Genomic DNA, 16,981 nt, shown 5'->3' with positions numbered 1-16,981 from the left:
GGGTTGTGCTATAAATAAACACACACTTTGTATTAGTCTTTAAACTGGAATACAGATGATGAGCTTTTCCACACACACGTCAGTGTTCTTTGACCTCATGCATCCTCTTTCTCCACTGTGCTCCCCCATGCCCTTTGTGTGCCCCTGCTCATCCCCATCCTCCCAAGTAGTGCTCCCTCACTCTTTCATACCACCTGTGTTTCATTGCTCACCTTTCTCCCTCTTTCCATTCCTCTTCCGTTCCTCTTGTTTTCTTTTTCTTTCCCTCTCAGTGTCCCTTTTCTATAGGTTTTAACTTGACAGATGATAACTGCTTAGACCACAGCATGAGTCTTAGATTTTTACACACATCCTTAAGTTTAGTGTGTGCAGGTCTGAACTCTTCAGTTTGCTTCCAAATCTGTTTCTCATTCGCATAAGTGGAAAATCACCTCCTACCCTAGCTGCTCATATCACACGTCTGTTCTCTTCTGCACTGCATCTGCACTAAGCTTCCCCAGGTCCTATCAACTATGAGTCTAAAACAACTACCCAATGGGCTCATTCTCTTTTCACTAGCACATTCCAATGTATGGTCTGCATCTATTTCCATCCCTGTAGCCACAGGCTCCCAACTGGACTCCCCATTCTCACTCTCCATCCTGATGAGCTTGGAAAAAATATTATATACATATGTAAGTATATGATGGATATGTATATGATGTATAGGTATGTATATGTCTGTCTATGCCTATGTCTACATGTATATGTATATGACTATGCCTATGTGTATATGTATATGTATATGTCTCTGTATATGTATATGTCTCTGTATGTGTATATGTCTCTGTATGTGTATATGTCTCTGTATATGTATATGTCTCTGTATATGTATATGTCTCTGTATATATACATGTCTCTGTATGTGTATATGACTCTGTATATGTATATGGTGCTGTATATGTATATGGCGCTGTATATGTATATGGCTCTGTATATGTATATGGCTCTGTATAGGTATATGGCTCTGTATAGGTATAGGTATAGGTATACTGTATAGGTATCTCTTGTACTCATTCCATGACATCTGTGTTTCCCAATTTCAGAAAAGACTAAACAACAGATCTTTAATGTGACACATGAGGCTCATTAGCCCCTGGCCCCTACCTCAATCTTCTACTCCAACTCATTGAGCACACTTACTGTGCTCAACACCTACTTTTGTTTTCTTTTCTCTTGTCTTCTGCTGATCTCTGTGTTCAGAGCCTCTTCTCCCATAATGTAATGCAGAGTAAATTGTATTCTTTCGCATACCGCATCTCAAGGGGATTTGTTAATCCTAATCTTAAGGAGTCCTCCCTGATAACCCATGGCAGGGCGCCCTATAGTCACGTAATACAAACTTATAAATACTAGAATTGGACTCATTTATTGAAAATCACTGTTGCTACTCAACTGGCAGTCATTAACTTAGACATTTGTATTCGGTGCTGTATATCCTGTGCATATCTTAGCAACATAGGATGTGCACCATCAGCCTCTGAAGTTACGTGTATCCACATGTAAGGGCAGACATTACTGGGCCTTCTCCTCTTTTAAGGACTGAGATCGAACATAGTTTTGATTAGTGAAGTCAGAAACATATATTGTTCTTATTTTCTGAAATTGTTATAAATATTACTTCATATTAGGTGTACTTCTTGACATTTCTGAACATTCATACATTGTGGGAGATAGTGCCCATCATTCTTAGCCTAAGCAGACCCAGGCTAGCCTCATGCTTGCCCTCTTGCCTCAGCCTCCCAGTGCTAGTATTACAGAAGTAAGCGATGACTCCAAGCTTCTTATATTGTGTTTTAAGTGCAAACAGCCTCCCAACTATCCTCGCGCTCCTTCTCTTCCCACTCCCATGCCTTCCCCTGCCACAGAAGCAGCCTGTCTTCCATTTTCACTTTCTGGTCATCTACGTTCATTTGCTGATTTTATTTTTGCTTGTTTGTCTCTCCCGATGAGAGACAACGTGTACATTTCTTTCCATGGCTGGCTTGTTTTAATATGAAGATCTCTGGGTAGATCCATTCTCTTACAACTGACAGACACAGTTTTGTTCTTTCTGGCTGAATAACTCTCCATTGTGGACATGTAACACATTTTATTTTCTCTTTCAGCCATTTGATAGGAACCTGCATTGTTTCCATATCTTGGCAATGTTGAATATTGCTGCAACATGTGTGAGTATGTAGATATTTCTTTGTGTGATGACTTTATTACCTTCAGTTATATAGCCAGGAGTGATGTAGCTGGGCCACCTGAGAGCATGATTTCTAGGTTTTTGAAGAATCTCCATACTAATTTCCATAGCAGCTCTGCTAGTTTTTGTTCCTTATCACAGGGTATAAGTCCTTTATCTCCATATGCTTACCGACTTTTTTTTTATAATAGCTATTCTGACTAATGTGAAATGGAATGTCTGTGTAGTTTTGATTTGCATTTCCTACTAGATAAATATTTCCATCCTTTTCTATGCATTTACTGACCATATGTATTTCTTTTAGAAATATCTGTTCAGTGTTTTAGTCAATATTTTTCCCAATTTATTTAACCCAATTCATTTTAAGCCAGATTATTGTCTGGGGTATCTCCTCTTTCGTCCTTAGTTTTAGTTAGTTTTCATTGTGTATATTGAAAGTTAATCTTCTACCAGATGAATAGCTACCATAAATGTCTCCCATTCTGTAGGCCATCTCCTCACTCTGTTCAATACCACTTAGGCTGTGTTGAAGCTTTCTAATTGCATATAATCCCATTTTTCAGCTTTTGCTTTTACTTACTGAGCCATTGGATACATAGCAGGGACTCATTTGCCATTTTCTTAATGTTTTCTGTATCTTTTTCTTCTAACACTAACTGAGCACTGGGTCTTTTATCCAGTATCAGTTGAGATTTCTTACAGAGTATGAGGTTTCGTTCCAGTGTCAGTGTTCGTTTTGTTCAAATTCAATCTCCCATCACTTCTTGCTGACATTCAGGGTCTTCTTAGGATTCCACACGAATCTGAGAATATTTTGTAGTGCTGTAAAGGATTCAGCTGGTGTGGTGTACGTACTTCTCTTCGATAACATGGCCATTTTAACAATGTGAATTTTCACAATTTGTGAAACAAAGGATTTATTTCTACTTGCTAGTGTTTTGTTTTTGTTTTACTTTTGTTTGTTTGTTTGTTTGTTTGTTTGTTTGGTCGGTTGGTTAGTTGGTTGGTTTTGTTTTATGATTTTCCTTGTAGAGCTCTTTCATATCATTGGCTAGGTTCATTTCAAAGATTTTGTGAGTGATTGTTATTGTAACTATTTCTTATTTGTCATGAGACTGCTGGCAAGGAAAATATCCTTCTGACTTCTGACATGGTGCATTTGTTGGTGATGGATATTGTTACACATGTTTCTGTCTTGCTAAACTTACTTGCCTAGTCAGTACCTTTTGGTGGAGTCACTATTGCCTTCTAAGTATGAAATTTTGTCATCTCCAGACACCTCTCTTGTTCTTAGATCTTGTGGTATTTATTGTTTGCCACTGGAGACCACAGAATAGGAGAGAATGAGGATCAGTGACATCTGACTGTGCTCTCTGTCCCCAAGCCGTGAGTGACAAATGAGAGTTTAAATCATGCTGTCAGAGTCCCGTCTTCTTTGGATACTTTCCTTCCGAGATCCTCTCATTTTCACAGAGTACCACCAGGAAGACAGGTTTATCTCCCCCTCATCCCGTATAAGGAAAATCATTTACACCATTTCTTTATACATCAAAGACCTCCTTTCATTTTGCTTTTAATCACATTTACCAAGCAAAGTGTAAGCATCTCATCTCAGAAGGAATGATGAACTGTACCCTTCCTTCTTACTTTCTACATGGCCCAAGCCACTCATCAATTAATCCTCTCATCAATTGAATGACAATAGTATCTACCATATGGGGCTGTGAGGAGATTAAATTGATTGATGTAAATGCCTAAGCAAGGTGACTAGGCTCAGTAAACATAGAATCGATGTTAGTTCATTTTTATTACCATGACAGGTACCATCCAGGCACCTTGTTTTTTGACTGACTAATAAAACCTTCACCTGGAGCAACGAGGCACAAAAGGGTCCAGCTTTAAATCCTCTTTCCAATATATATGCCAGAAAATAAGACTTGTTTATCTTTCCCACTACATCTCCAACACCTAAAATGATTGTGAGCCTACAGCAGAGATTCCATAAATACTTGGTGAAGTGCTCATTAAAAAAATCACTGCCTAGTTCCAAATGTGCTGGAGGGAAACAGAAAGTCACCTGGGCCCAAACCTAAAGCCAGGCGCTGCAGAGGCTGTGATGGCGCAGGGAGTCTTAAGACACTGACTGGTACAATGAGCTAGAGTCAGAGCAGCAAATTTACCTGGTTCCCTGCAAGTCAGGCTTGTCACCACGGGGAGAGCAAGGACAGGAGGATCAGTTCCCAAACCTGAAACTGAGCAAATTCGAAGCAAATCCCTGAGAACCCGAAAGAGCCCGCACTGCTCTACCTGGCACGTTCAGAGGAGAGCCCGTAGCAGCGCTGTTTAATGACATGCTCAGGATAACAGTACCTTGTGGGAGAGCTGTGAGGATAAATGAAGTCGGCCCAGGTCTCTCGCAGCTCTGAAAGAGACTCTGGAACCATGAGCAGACTAGTGGCGGTTGGATCACTGGGCTAGTGGAGCAAGCTGTCTTATTAACAGCTAAAGCCTCAGCACCTTGAAAGCGACTGCCGGAGGCCTACCAGGTGCTCAGTAATTACTTGTTTAATTAATACGTGGGAGGGAAGTAGAGTTGGAGACAGAAAACAAGGCGCATTATGGCTCCCAGGGAAAAGTTCAACAGGAAAGTCAACGGAGGGTAACGGAGAACATTCCAGGACAGAGAAGGCTTGAGCGGAAGTGGAGCAGAGACAGCAGCATCTGGAAAGGGGGAATGGAAACCAAGGCAGGTATCAGAAGGTAGCAGGTTTGCAGGCCACTCACGGTGTTTGTTGTTGCTAAATGCGGATTTTTTTTCTCCGTCCAATTAATTTGCTAATCCCACTGAGGAAAGGGAACCTTGTTAAGCAGCTAGCCAGGGAGTTTGAACACACCTAATTATGTAACTCCGCTCCTCATCAGTTTGTCTTACTCTGTTTTAACATCACTGTGTACCAAACTCCCTTCTAAGTACCCCTATTTGTTCTTGCTAGGAGCAGGTGGTAAGCCTGAATATTGATGCAATCTTCATTAGAGAAGTTCTCTAATGACTTTTTCAGGGAACACACACACATACACGCGCGCGCGCGCGTGTGCACGCGCACAGGGGCACACACAAGCAGATTTGTTCATATGGAGCAAATTGCCATCATTCTGAATTTTGAAATGTTCCATATAGTTAGAATTTTTCAAATGGAAAGATAATAACGGTTTCTAAAACTAAAAATTACTGAAACCTCATAATAAAAAGTATTGGTATATGCTGATTTAAAAAGAGATTTTCTATATTCCATTATAGATATCTCTAACTCTTTTCCTAGAAACAAATGAGGATTTCCACGAATGGAAACTTATCAGATTTGATTTATAAAGAAGCATTTTACAACGTGAAAAACACTCCTATATTTCCCTTTTTGTTTTTGGTTGAAAATGCACTTGTTTTATTATCCTTTTGCTTGATAAAGAGGGAAATGAAAAATATAAATGGACAGGACTACCTTGCTGTCGCCAGTTTTTCAAATCGCCACTCACATCCTCCTGCCCCATCTGCCAAAGTGATTTTGCATACATCTCTGTGTTATTAATGAATATTCGAGTTTATAGATGTGGATTATCTTCCCACAAAATTAGGTCCCCTGTAAAGGACTAAGGTGCTGTGAGTTATTCTAAAAGGTTATTTACAGAGAAAACAATGATCTTTATTTCCTCCCCACAAAAATAATAGTGCCAACTCTTAGATAAATTCAAAACATCACTACTACAAATAGAGGAATTAAGTCTATAATCAATATTATAAATGAATAGTAATATATAACAAATTTTATTCAAGTTTCAATTACAAATGCATTAACCATATATGGAAATGTAGGCTCCATATGTGCATGTGCTTGTGAGTGTGTGTGTGTGTATGTATGTGTGTTTATATGTGCTAGCATGCACACACATATACATTCACAAACATGTATACACATATGCATACGCATATATCATACTACAATCTGAATCTCTTTTTTAAGATTCATTTTGTTATTTACGTGTGTGTATGTTATGTGCTTGTAATGTACACACATGCATATAGGTGTGTATGGAGATGAGAAGAGGGAATCAGATCCCTGGAAGGTTGGAGGTGCCTGTGAGCAGTCAGACTTCTGAACTCTGGACTTCTGAAATGGCAGTTAAGTGCTTTACTCACTGAGCCATCTCTCAGCACCTTTATTCTAGTATCTTTCCTCATGGGTTAAGCCTAAACCAAAGAATTTTAGTGTGGTGGTGAAGAAGAAAATAAGAAAATATGCTATGAGTTTGCCTCCTTCCACCAGAAGGCATATATGAAATGGCCTCACTAAAAGGTAAAAGCACCTGCATGTAACCAAGCTTCGATGAGAGCTGTCCCCTTCAGGACTATCCCTGGGACTTCGTTCAATACTGCAAAAAACAAAGGACTTTGTGAGCATGCCTTGCAGTAAGCGGTCTACAGTGTGTAAAATTTCAGGAATGTGTGTAACTATAAATATCAGTGTGATTCAGGAGAGGACTTAGTGTGACCTAAAGCAAACACCAGATCTGGGTTTTGAAGGTCAAGTTCAAAACTTTGCTTGAAGAATGAACTCAGTTGACAACCAGCATGAGGACAACTTGGGATTCTGAGGCAGGAAGATCACAAATTCTCAGGCCCGCCTTGGCCACACAGTGAACCCTTCCTCAAGAAACAAAACAACGTAAAGCAAGCAAGATGAGTGCCCTGGGTACATCATCTACTTCCATTTATTCTACCGACCTCTTGAGGATACAGCAAAGAGGTCTTGTAAAAACTCCAATACCAATCAACCATATAATCACATTAAAGCTGGTTTTTTTGTTATTTCTATAGAAAATAATATTTTGAAATTCTTATTTGTAAGAAATACACAGTAACCAAATGCCCTCTTTTTTGAAAGTTCGATGTTAGTGAAATTTGTCTAATTTTCAATGTATATTATTGATTCCTTTTCTTAGAAAATACATATTATATCTATAATCTAGAACTTATAATTTTATATTAATTTTCATATTAAAGCATATTTCTTTAGATAAAAATGTTTCGAAAATTTAGTTGAAGTAGGTCTCATTATCCAGTACACCAGGCTAGCACTGAACTAAGAGAGACAGCAACTGCCTTCTAGTTCTGGGTCCAAAGTGTATGCTCAATTGTTTGGCTGTAACTTAATTTTCTTTGATATATTTGTTCATTAGGTTCCTTTTGGACCTTCTTTAAATACAGAAAATTCAAAGAACTAAAAGCTATGAAACTTGAATCCCAAAGCAAACACATTTATTCATTATAATCAGTTATTTTTTCAAATGTTTTAAGCTAACTATTCACTGCCTTTACTAAATGTAAATTAATTCCGTCCTCCTAGACAATAATAAATACATGGGACAACTGTATTTGAATCTATCTCGGCCTGTGGTTAAAAGAATGAATCATTTTCAAAACATGCACCTACATTTCCTAACATATCTTTTAACTTGAAACAAATAAATTTGCATTCATTTGCAAAGCACCTGACACAAGGCTTGGGCCCTTTGCCGATGCGATTTCTGATTGGCAACAAGTATTATCTTTCTGGCATAAACTAAAATTGCAATTCTGTACCGATGATTACAAGTTTAGTTTCCTTTAAAGAGGAGCCACTTGAGAAGAAATCTGAATGCAGATTCCATCTGGACTTTAATGTATTTTCCTGATCATTTACATATGTTCTGCATAACCCTTCTGATTTTCTTGCCTACTTGCTTTATCAGATCTTTCAATACATTTCACATACATTCGGGTCTGTTTGTGGATATCAATGTGTTTAACTTCTCCAGAAAATAAAATATTTGTTTAGCACAACAAATCAGGTAAATGGAGGTTGATTTTCTTTTTGTCAATTTAACATTTTTGTGGAAATAATTGAACTACGATGGCTTTTTAACTCTATTCCATAAATCACACTCTAACTTTTTTTTTCCAAGTTTGAGCATGTGAGCTGAGCATAGTGTATATAGGTTTGTAGTGTACGTATAGGTGTGTGTGAATCCGCAGTCCTGTGCACAGTCATGGAGGTATACTCATTCATCACACTTCCAATTAGTCCTTTGAGGCACTGTCTCTCCCGACCCACAGCTTGAGTTTTCTGATAAACCTGGCTTTCAACAAATCCCTCACAAACTTCCTCTCTCCATGCCCACAGTTCTGGCATTACCACAAGCTTGTCATGTGGATGCTGGTCTTCATGGTCATCCAGAAAGTGCTCATGAATGAGCCATCTCTCCAGCCACTATAATTGATTCAAACAACTAACATTTAGTCAAGTTATATTTTTGGTTCTGCATCTTATTCAATAAATAAATTGAGCAATGTTTCTGTAGGTTCTTCCACTTCTGCAGTAGCTATGTATAGTGTTTACTCTTGCTGTAGGATGAAGGTTTGTTTTCATTTGAAACAGGTAATTGGAAAATGCTTTTATGAAAAATTAGAATTGACTCACTCGGACCAAAATTATAATGAAAGGAAAGATGAAAGCTTTGCCTTCATTTTGTTCCTGTCTCCTTTACATTGAATTCTCTGCCTAACCCTGGAGGTTGATATGCTAATCACTCAAGGAGTAGCTTGATTCCTAGCCTGCTGCATCCTTTCAGGCTGAAGAAAACACAGAGATAAGACATTGCCCTAAACCACAGTCACTTTGGATTCCAGGAAGATCCAACCTAGAAGAAGAGACCACCATGAATATGAGGGTAATCACCCATAAGGGATCGAATGCACTTTTGAACAGAAGGGATTACCCATTGAAAGCCTTTTTGTCCCTTCAAAGAATATGGGCCTTTTTGACCCAAGTAATAGTCCCAGAACTAAAATAATAATCAATCAGACCACTATGTGACCAGAGCTATTGAATTATGCAGACATTTGTCTCGTTTATATCTGAAATATATTTCCTTTTTTTGTTTTTCATTATAATGGGTCACATAAAGCCTTTCTTCCCCCAGGCAAGTCTGCTGCTATATTACAGATGCTGCCCTGTTGAAGGGGATTATCAATACTTCTTATCCTATCTTCTTCCTTCCCTGAATTGCTAAACTTCTAACATGAGGCAACACGAGGTAGGGTGAGTCAATGGGAATAATTTTTCCACAATCTATAGGTGGTGACCCTATAGCTATCTAGCATCTTCACTAATCTGCAAAATTCAGAGACTTTTTCCTTCTAAATTCTGAGACTACATCTCTACATAAGCTGAGAGACATCCCCCATCTGCTGTCTCTAAAAGTAAGGAATTTCCTTTGTTCAGCAGATTCTGTGGAATCTCCCACTGTTTGAGTGGCAGGCAGTGCTAAAGGCTATTTGACCTGAAATCTCTTTTCAGTGTATTCTCTACTAAACCTGGAAAGAATCTTTATTATTTAAAACATCTGTCCTATACTTTGAGCAAGTACTCCCCACTGCCCTCCCCTCGATCACCCTACCTAGAATTAACTCCCTTTGTTCTCCTAGACAAGTTCACTTCTACTTTCCTGTCAACTAGATGTGTATAATTTATGTATGTGCATAAAGCCTAGGACACATGAAGGAAAGAAAGCACGTGATATTTGTGCGAGACTGGCTTCGTTTACTTACTGTGATTGTCTCCAGTTGTCTCTACTTTTCTGCAAAGAGCACAGCTTCATTCTTCACGTCTGAAATAATTCCTTCGTGTATACAAACCACATTTTCTTTATGCATTCCTCTTTTGATGGACATCTATCCTGGCTCTGTAATCTAGTTCTTGTGAAAAATTCTACAACAAACATGAATATGGTATTTTGGATTCTTTTAGGTAACTACCCAATTGGACAACTTTGCCGTATAGTGGTTCTACTTTTATTTGTCTTTTTTTTTTTTTCAGAAAACTCAGTACTTTCAATAACAGTCTGGAATAGCTTACTGTCGGTCTCTTAATTGTAGTTTTGGGGATTGGTGGTAGAGACTGGCCTGTTAGAGCCACAGCTAGCTATCTTCTGACACACTTCAGCTACAATTTGTCACTTCAAATGAAGGCATATGCTTTGGACTGACTTCTCATTATTTTTTCTGAAATCCTCTGCAAATAAATAAAATTAAAAAGAAAGATTTCTTCTTTATTACAGTAATGTTTTTGGTTTGTCCCCTACTAAAAAAGCATGATTGACATATACTCTTAGTACTAAGTAACTATGATGATAAATACACTTTTTGTATTCTAAATTTACAGCAATAACTACAATTTGAGGTGAGCAGAAAGGAAGGGGACTCTCACTGTTGTATAACACCCAGTACCTAACTGACTGATAATAAATTTCGGGTGACACCAGACATCAGTCAAATAAGTGAATGAACTATATGACCCTTTTCTTAAATTTTATTTTAAATGAATTTGTTAAGGAGGGAAATTACCCAGGTTTCCAAAAAGAGTCATTAAAAACTCAACTGTCAAATTAGATTTTATCATCATTTTATATTGATTTTTAAGCTACTATTTATATATTGTAAACATTAATTTGATATATGACAGACTTAGTCAAGTATTTTCATATTTGCCAATATCAGATGATACAAAATTATACCTTTCAATAAAACTTAAATAAAGCATTTGAATATATAATACAAACTAGAAAAGGCTATTCACTACCTAAAATTTTTAGTAAAATAGAATTAATTTATATTTGTAGAAATTGTATAAGTGTGTATATTTTTTCTAAATCCATTTGAGGGATTATAAACTCTCATTTTCTTTGTCTACTATTTTGACCATAGATTGATATTTTGTGGGTATTGTTATGCCATGTTTCTTTGTATTAAGGGAGAAAGCTAGAAGAGACTAGAATTCTGAAACGACTCTTCATTTCCAAAGTGTAGTAAAATATGCCCATTACTTGCAATGCTTTCACACTGCCCCAGGCAGATTGATCTGTCTCCCTTTTTCCCAGGGGCATCTGGTACATTCACAAATATGGACATCAATATCTGTCTTCTTTTACTCGGCTTGTCACCAGGGAATGCTACCTTAGAACCTGGAAGGACATACCCTGAACTTGAGAAGACATACAAAATAGCAAACGTAGATGAAACTGTAAATCTAGAAGGTCACTCCAAACAAGTTTTGTATTTCCCTTGTGACTATGTGTGGCAAATAAGTCTCCATTATACTGTTGTATTTCCCCTAGCCTTCAGTGAAGAGAAAAGGAAATTGAACTCTTCTGTCTATAAACCTGCAACTCCAACATGAAGCCTGTCTTAAGTCTATACATGTTTCACATAGCCATAGAAGGCACACAAATGCTTGTTAACTTTATTTAGCCCCTACTATCTAAGTATTATCAGTGTCTTTGTTCAATCTATGGGAGTCCTGATAGTTATGAATGAATATATATTGAAAGAAATATAAAAAAGTGATATAAATTAACATAATTAAAATTTTTCTGGCAGAATTTAATAATTAAATAGAATTCAGTTTTTACATTGATGTTGTGACACATTAAGTAATGATTTCATACAATAATTTATAAATTAAATAAACATATCATTTAAAAGTAATGTTGTGTGAACATTCATTCATTAATTAAGGACTATACATACTGTTTCAATGCCACTGAAACACCAAGTTCTTTAAAACATCCTAAAGCACTAGAATATATAACTCTTTTTTTAACTAAACTTTATTTTTTCAAAATGATTTTATAATATAGAAATAAATAAAATAGAATTTTTGATATTTTCATTTTATTTATTGAGTTTTACTCCCAACAGCTTCATATGTGAGTGTAATGAGCTTTAGTTATTTAATCTCCCCATAGTCCTCTCTCCCATCTCCTTCCTTCTCTCTGTTGGGAACAAGTAAAAAAAAAAAAACCTTATTCTAGTACTGTCATTTCATTTTCATACTGCATTTAATCATAGGTGGAAAATAAATTCAAGGTCCCTGGCTCTAAGGGAGCTGGGGACTTCCATAGAACTGAACCGCTCTGTTGTGAAACAGTTGTCTGAGTCCAGACATCTCAGTGACAACTTGTAAGGAGACGGTTGTCTGTGTCCAGCCATCTCTAAGACACCATCTCCATCTTGCTGGCAAGGACAAATAAGCTCATGTTTCCGGACCTAGGAAGGAACACCTATCCCACTTCTCCAAATGTTTTCTTAATAGTCTGTTAATTACACCAGTGACTTGTACAGTAAATGCCTTGCTAAAGTAAAAATATCTAAACAGCTTTGTTTATACTTAATGTATAATTTGTACTTTACTCTTGAAACACAAACACAAATAACTCAAGTAAAAATATATCTACTATAAAAACTATAGAATTTACTGTCATCTAAACCAAGGTACATAAGTTGTAAAAATACATAACCATTTGCTTGTTATGCTATAACTAACTATATGCAGCTGACCTGCTCCCTTACCTCCTTCTCACTCTGAGCTCTGGACCTAATGACTAGGAGGATGAATTAAGGACCTTGAAGATGCAGAAACTGGCCTATTCTCCAATGGGTACTCTCCCTTGCTCAACCCATAATGTCCAAATACAATTGGATATACTGCATCTCTCCCAAGCTCCCCCATCCCCTTGCTTTGTGTTTCCTATCCTTTAAAAACGTTGTATACTCTCCCTTGGAAGATGTGATTCATATCCTGTGCTGGCTGCATCACTGAGTACTCAGAAAATAAAGCTTTTATTTTTAAGCTTCTGTATATAAAGTGAGTTTTCACTTCAGCTTTTACTCCAACCCAACGTCCCATTGAAATCCTTCTTCCCTACGAGGCTTGCTCTTACTTCTCTTACTTTCATGTCTTCTGTGCTTGTGTGTGTGTGTGTGTGTGTGTGTGTGTGTGTGTGCGCGCGCGCGCGCGCGCATGCTGTTTGTGTCTGTGTGTCAATGAGTCTAATTAAAGTTGTTTTCTTTTTACTTAAAAATTTTTCAGACAATATATTTTCATTACAATTTTTCCCATGCCCCAACTTTCATGAACTTAGGTGGTTGTTATTGGTAGCAACATGGACAACTGGCCAGTGGCTACACCGTAAGAAAGTAGTATGTCTCCCCCTAATCACCATTAAGTATCAATAGCTTTCAAAGAGGAGGGGGTGTTATGTGGCAGAATTGAAACATTCCATAGTCTAGGGAAAATCTTTAAATAGGAGAATAAACTCAAAATACCTAGAGAAAGTCCCTGAAACTGACCAGGATCACCACAAGCCAAGCTACTGAGAATCACTGTCAAAGGAGTTGAGTTGGAAAGAAGACTGTTAGGCAAGCCGAGCTGTCAGGAAGATTATTGAGATCAAACCCCCTTCCCGGAAAAAGGTGAAACCAGCTGATCTGCTGGGAGAAGGTTAATCCTACTGTCACTTAGAAAGGACTCTCTCCAACCTGTTCAGCTGAATTCAGTCTATACTGTTTGCTCCCAGCTCTCAGCTTTTGGGAGCTGTCACCCATGCTGGGTGGACTTTGGTGATGCACTTGTCTTTGAGTCATTTCTGATCCTATAAATAACCCACACCCACATTGGTAAGCCAGTAAAACTTATTGATTTACCAAGTTGTATTATCTGTACTTTGTTCTCATCTGGGATGAGTATACATATGTGTTGTATCTTCCCAAGAAAAGTCTTGTTCCCCATATGAAATGTGGAAGGGCCCATTCTTATATAAGTCTTACTCATGAAATTATAGCTGGAGTGAGTTCATAAGTACAACAGCCAGGTTGTTTCCAAAAGATATCTTTCAACAACATACATTCCCATTCTCCAGGTTTCTAACCTTTTTGTTCCCCTCTAATTTTTTTAAGAAATCTAATTTTATTTTTTTCATGTCTTTTCATTTTTATTGTATATTTTATTTATTTACATTTCAAATAATATCACCTTTCCCAGTTTCCCCTCCCAGTTTCTATCCCATCCCTCCTCCCCCTGCTTCTATGAGGGTGCTCTCCCAGCCATCCACTCCCAACTCACCACCCTGGCATTCCCTTACACTGGAGCAATGAGGTTTCACAGGACCAAGAGCCTCTCATCCCCTCTTAATGCTCCCTCACCAATGGAGGAGATGATATAGATGTCTTCTTTGGGGTCAAGACTTCTACCATCACATATTCTCAGGAATTTAACCAGTTATGAACCTGTGTATTACTGACACTCTTTCCAATGAGGCTAAAGTGGGCAGTAACCTATGAAGTTACAAAGGAGAGGATTTAAAGGGTGTTTTGATCACCCCTTCTACTTACCAAAAGAGTAGTAATGGTTTTTCCCAGGGCCTATGGCCTCCGCATTCCTCTTGATCAGTTCACTCCTGTGGAATATGCCTGAATTTTAGCCAAAAAATGGCTAGATACTTTCACAGCATACAGCAAATATAAAATGTAAAAATTCATTAATATTTTACTTTTTAAGAAAAATTTCCAGGAATAGTCAATGAATTTGATTGCCCTTTTTGTTAGGCTGGCCCAAGTCCCTGGGTAAGAGAGATCCAGTCCCTTCAGGGAAATGAAAACTTGCATGTTCTGCAAGTTCCAGGAATCTGACCCAAGACTATATTATCTTAACTCCTATAGCATCTTGTTCATCTTAATGACCAGAGGTCCTCACATGAAATTTTCTGTTTATGATAGTTTCTTTGTTTGCAACAGTTCCCTTCTCTCCCTTATTGCTCTCCTGACACACTACACACACACACACACACACACACACACACACACACACACACACACATATACACACACATACTCAGAAACACACACCACACAAACATACACACACACTCAAGAACACAACACACACATACATACATTCACAACATAACATACACATACAAGACACACCCACACATGTACTCAGAAACACACACCACACAAACATACACACACATACACACTCAGAAACACACCATACAGATACACATACATACAGTCACAACATAACATACACTTTAAGACACACACACACACACACACACACACACACACATGCACACACTGCAACTTAAACCATTCTATTAAAGTTCAAATTCTCTTTTGGTGAGCTCTTCTCCTTTCTCTCAAAAACAGCCCAAACTAAGTAGTTCAATAAAACTTTGTTCCTTGGCCTCAGTAGGGTTCTGTTGGTCTCCTGCTCTCATAAACCTTACATTTTTAATAGTGGTGATGAGACAAATTTCCTAGGTTAAAAGTTAAAAGCCATTATTGCACATTATCAATTTATCCTCAAAATTACGACTACTTGAACCACCATTAAGGATGCAACTTAATTTTCATGCATCCTAATATGACCAGAACTTCATAGTGGAAGAAATACTTTGTACCATTTATACTATGGAATCTTTATTTTAATTTCTAGACTTCCAAAAAATATTTTCCAGAAAATTTTCACTTCCTTTTTCTGAAACTTTCTGAAAACTGTAATTTTCAGTAATTATCACAGTTTTAATGTTATCACTGATAACTCCCATTTCAATCCCCAATTCTTTTGCAATAGCTTCTTCAACCATAAACACAGATTTAAATTTCTTCATGTTTTGAAAGATACATCTTTGTGTTTTCCATTTTGTTTCTGTGTTTTTGCTGTATTGTGATGTATTGTTACTATTGATAATAATAAATAATAGTAAGAAAATCAACACTCCATGAGCAAAAATAAACTGTTTAATAAGCAATGATGTTACTACTTAGAAATGACAAACAATTACTTAAAGGGCTCTTGCAATACTGAACAGAATCAAGATCCTTAGGTCAAAATGTTAAGATACAGTTCATATTTTTCTGGAAGTTAGAAATTCATAGTCAAGTATTAGTGGACAATTGAGCAGTCTTCTGCAAACTTTAGCAAGGAATATAACTTGTATTTAAATATTCACACATTGCACTTGGTGTGAAAGTTTCAAAAGAAAGTAAGAAGAGAGAGAAGGAGGGAGGGAGGCAGGGAAGAAGAAGGAAACAATCATATGATCTAGCTATAATTATTCCCAGGGAATCTAAGCTAGCACACCATCCATCTATTTGCCCATTCTATGAAGCCATTCACCATGAAGATGTGGAATCAGTCTAGATATCCAACAACTGGTGAGTGGAAACCCACCATTACGAAGAATGGAATTATGTCACTCAAGAAAAACATAGATGGAACTGGAGATTGTGATGTTAAACAAAATAAATCAAATTTAGCCGAACATTGCAGTTCTTCATGTGGTGAATCTTGATTTAAACACGTGTGTAAGAGAAAAGACCAAGGGGAACTTTGGGACTAGAAGGTGTGTAAAAGGAGGCAAAGGGGGAAGACAAAATGTTTCATGTTTGCTCTCATACAGAAAAATCTGTTTTTAATGATATAAATATATGTTACATGAAAGCTGAGTGGGCTTGCTTGTGGAGAGGAATTGAATCAATAGGAATAGGAAGGAAAAAATAGGAGAAAGTAGCAGGAGAAACAAACATTATCAAATAGAATGATATATATGTTTAAGAATGCTATAATTAAACCCACTAATGTGTGTGCAAATTAAAGATATTTGTTATATGTGTGTGTGCCTAATAAAAGGAGTGTTTTATTAAAATCATAAGAATAATTGTTCCTATACTATGCTAATGAACTAATATATTAACTTTTTCAAAGCGTTAAGAAATAAGTACAATAAAATGAATTTTAAATATTCTAAGTGGTCTACTACTTACATAGATCATTAATAATTACCCATTACATGACCTATTTGGCTTCCCACTTA

The 16,981-nt window shown here is 37.2% G+C and overlaps 1 protein-coding gene and 1 long non-coding RNA gene across 2 annotated transcripts in view; both read right to left on the bottom strand.

Annotated features, from left to right (window-relative positions):
- Erich1 (glutamate-rich 1) overlaps positions 1-16,981 on the bottom strand; it is a gene marked incomplete at its 5' end in the record, with an annotated part of 52,793,804 nt that overhangs the window by 26,352,655 nt on the left and 26,424,168 nt on the right.
- LOC148000571 (uncharacterized) overlaps positions 1-16,981 on the bottom strand; it is a 99,073-nt gene that overhangs the window by 9,305 nt on the left and 72,787 nt on the right. Inside the window, exons 2-3 of one of the 2 annotated variants that reach the window (XR_015639927.1) lie at positions 14,493-14,557; positions 9,873-9,901 (exon numbers count right to left, since the gene is read on the bottom strand). This is a non-coding gene — a long non-coding RNA (uncharacterized LOC148000571). The remainder of the gene's footprint in view (positions 1-9,872; positions 9,902-14,492; positions 14,558-16,981) is intronic. The other variant, XR_015639926.1, reaches the window with a different exon arrangement.

Source organism: Rattus norvegicus, chromosome 16 (assembly GCF_021556685.1).
Source record: "Rattus norvegicus strain SHRSP/BbbUtx chromosome 16, alternate assembly SHRSP_T2T, whole genome shotgun sequence".
NCBI lineage: Eukaryota > Metazoa > Chordata > Mammalia > Rodentia > Muridae > Rattus > Rattus norvegicus.
This window is presented reverse-complemented; position numbering and strand designations above follow the sequence as displayed.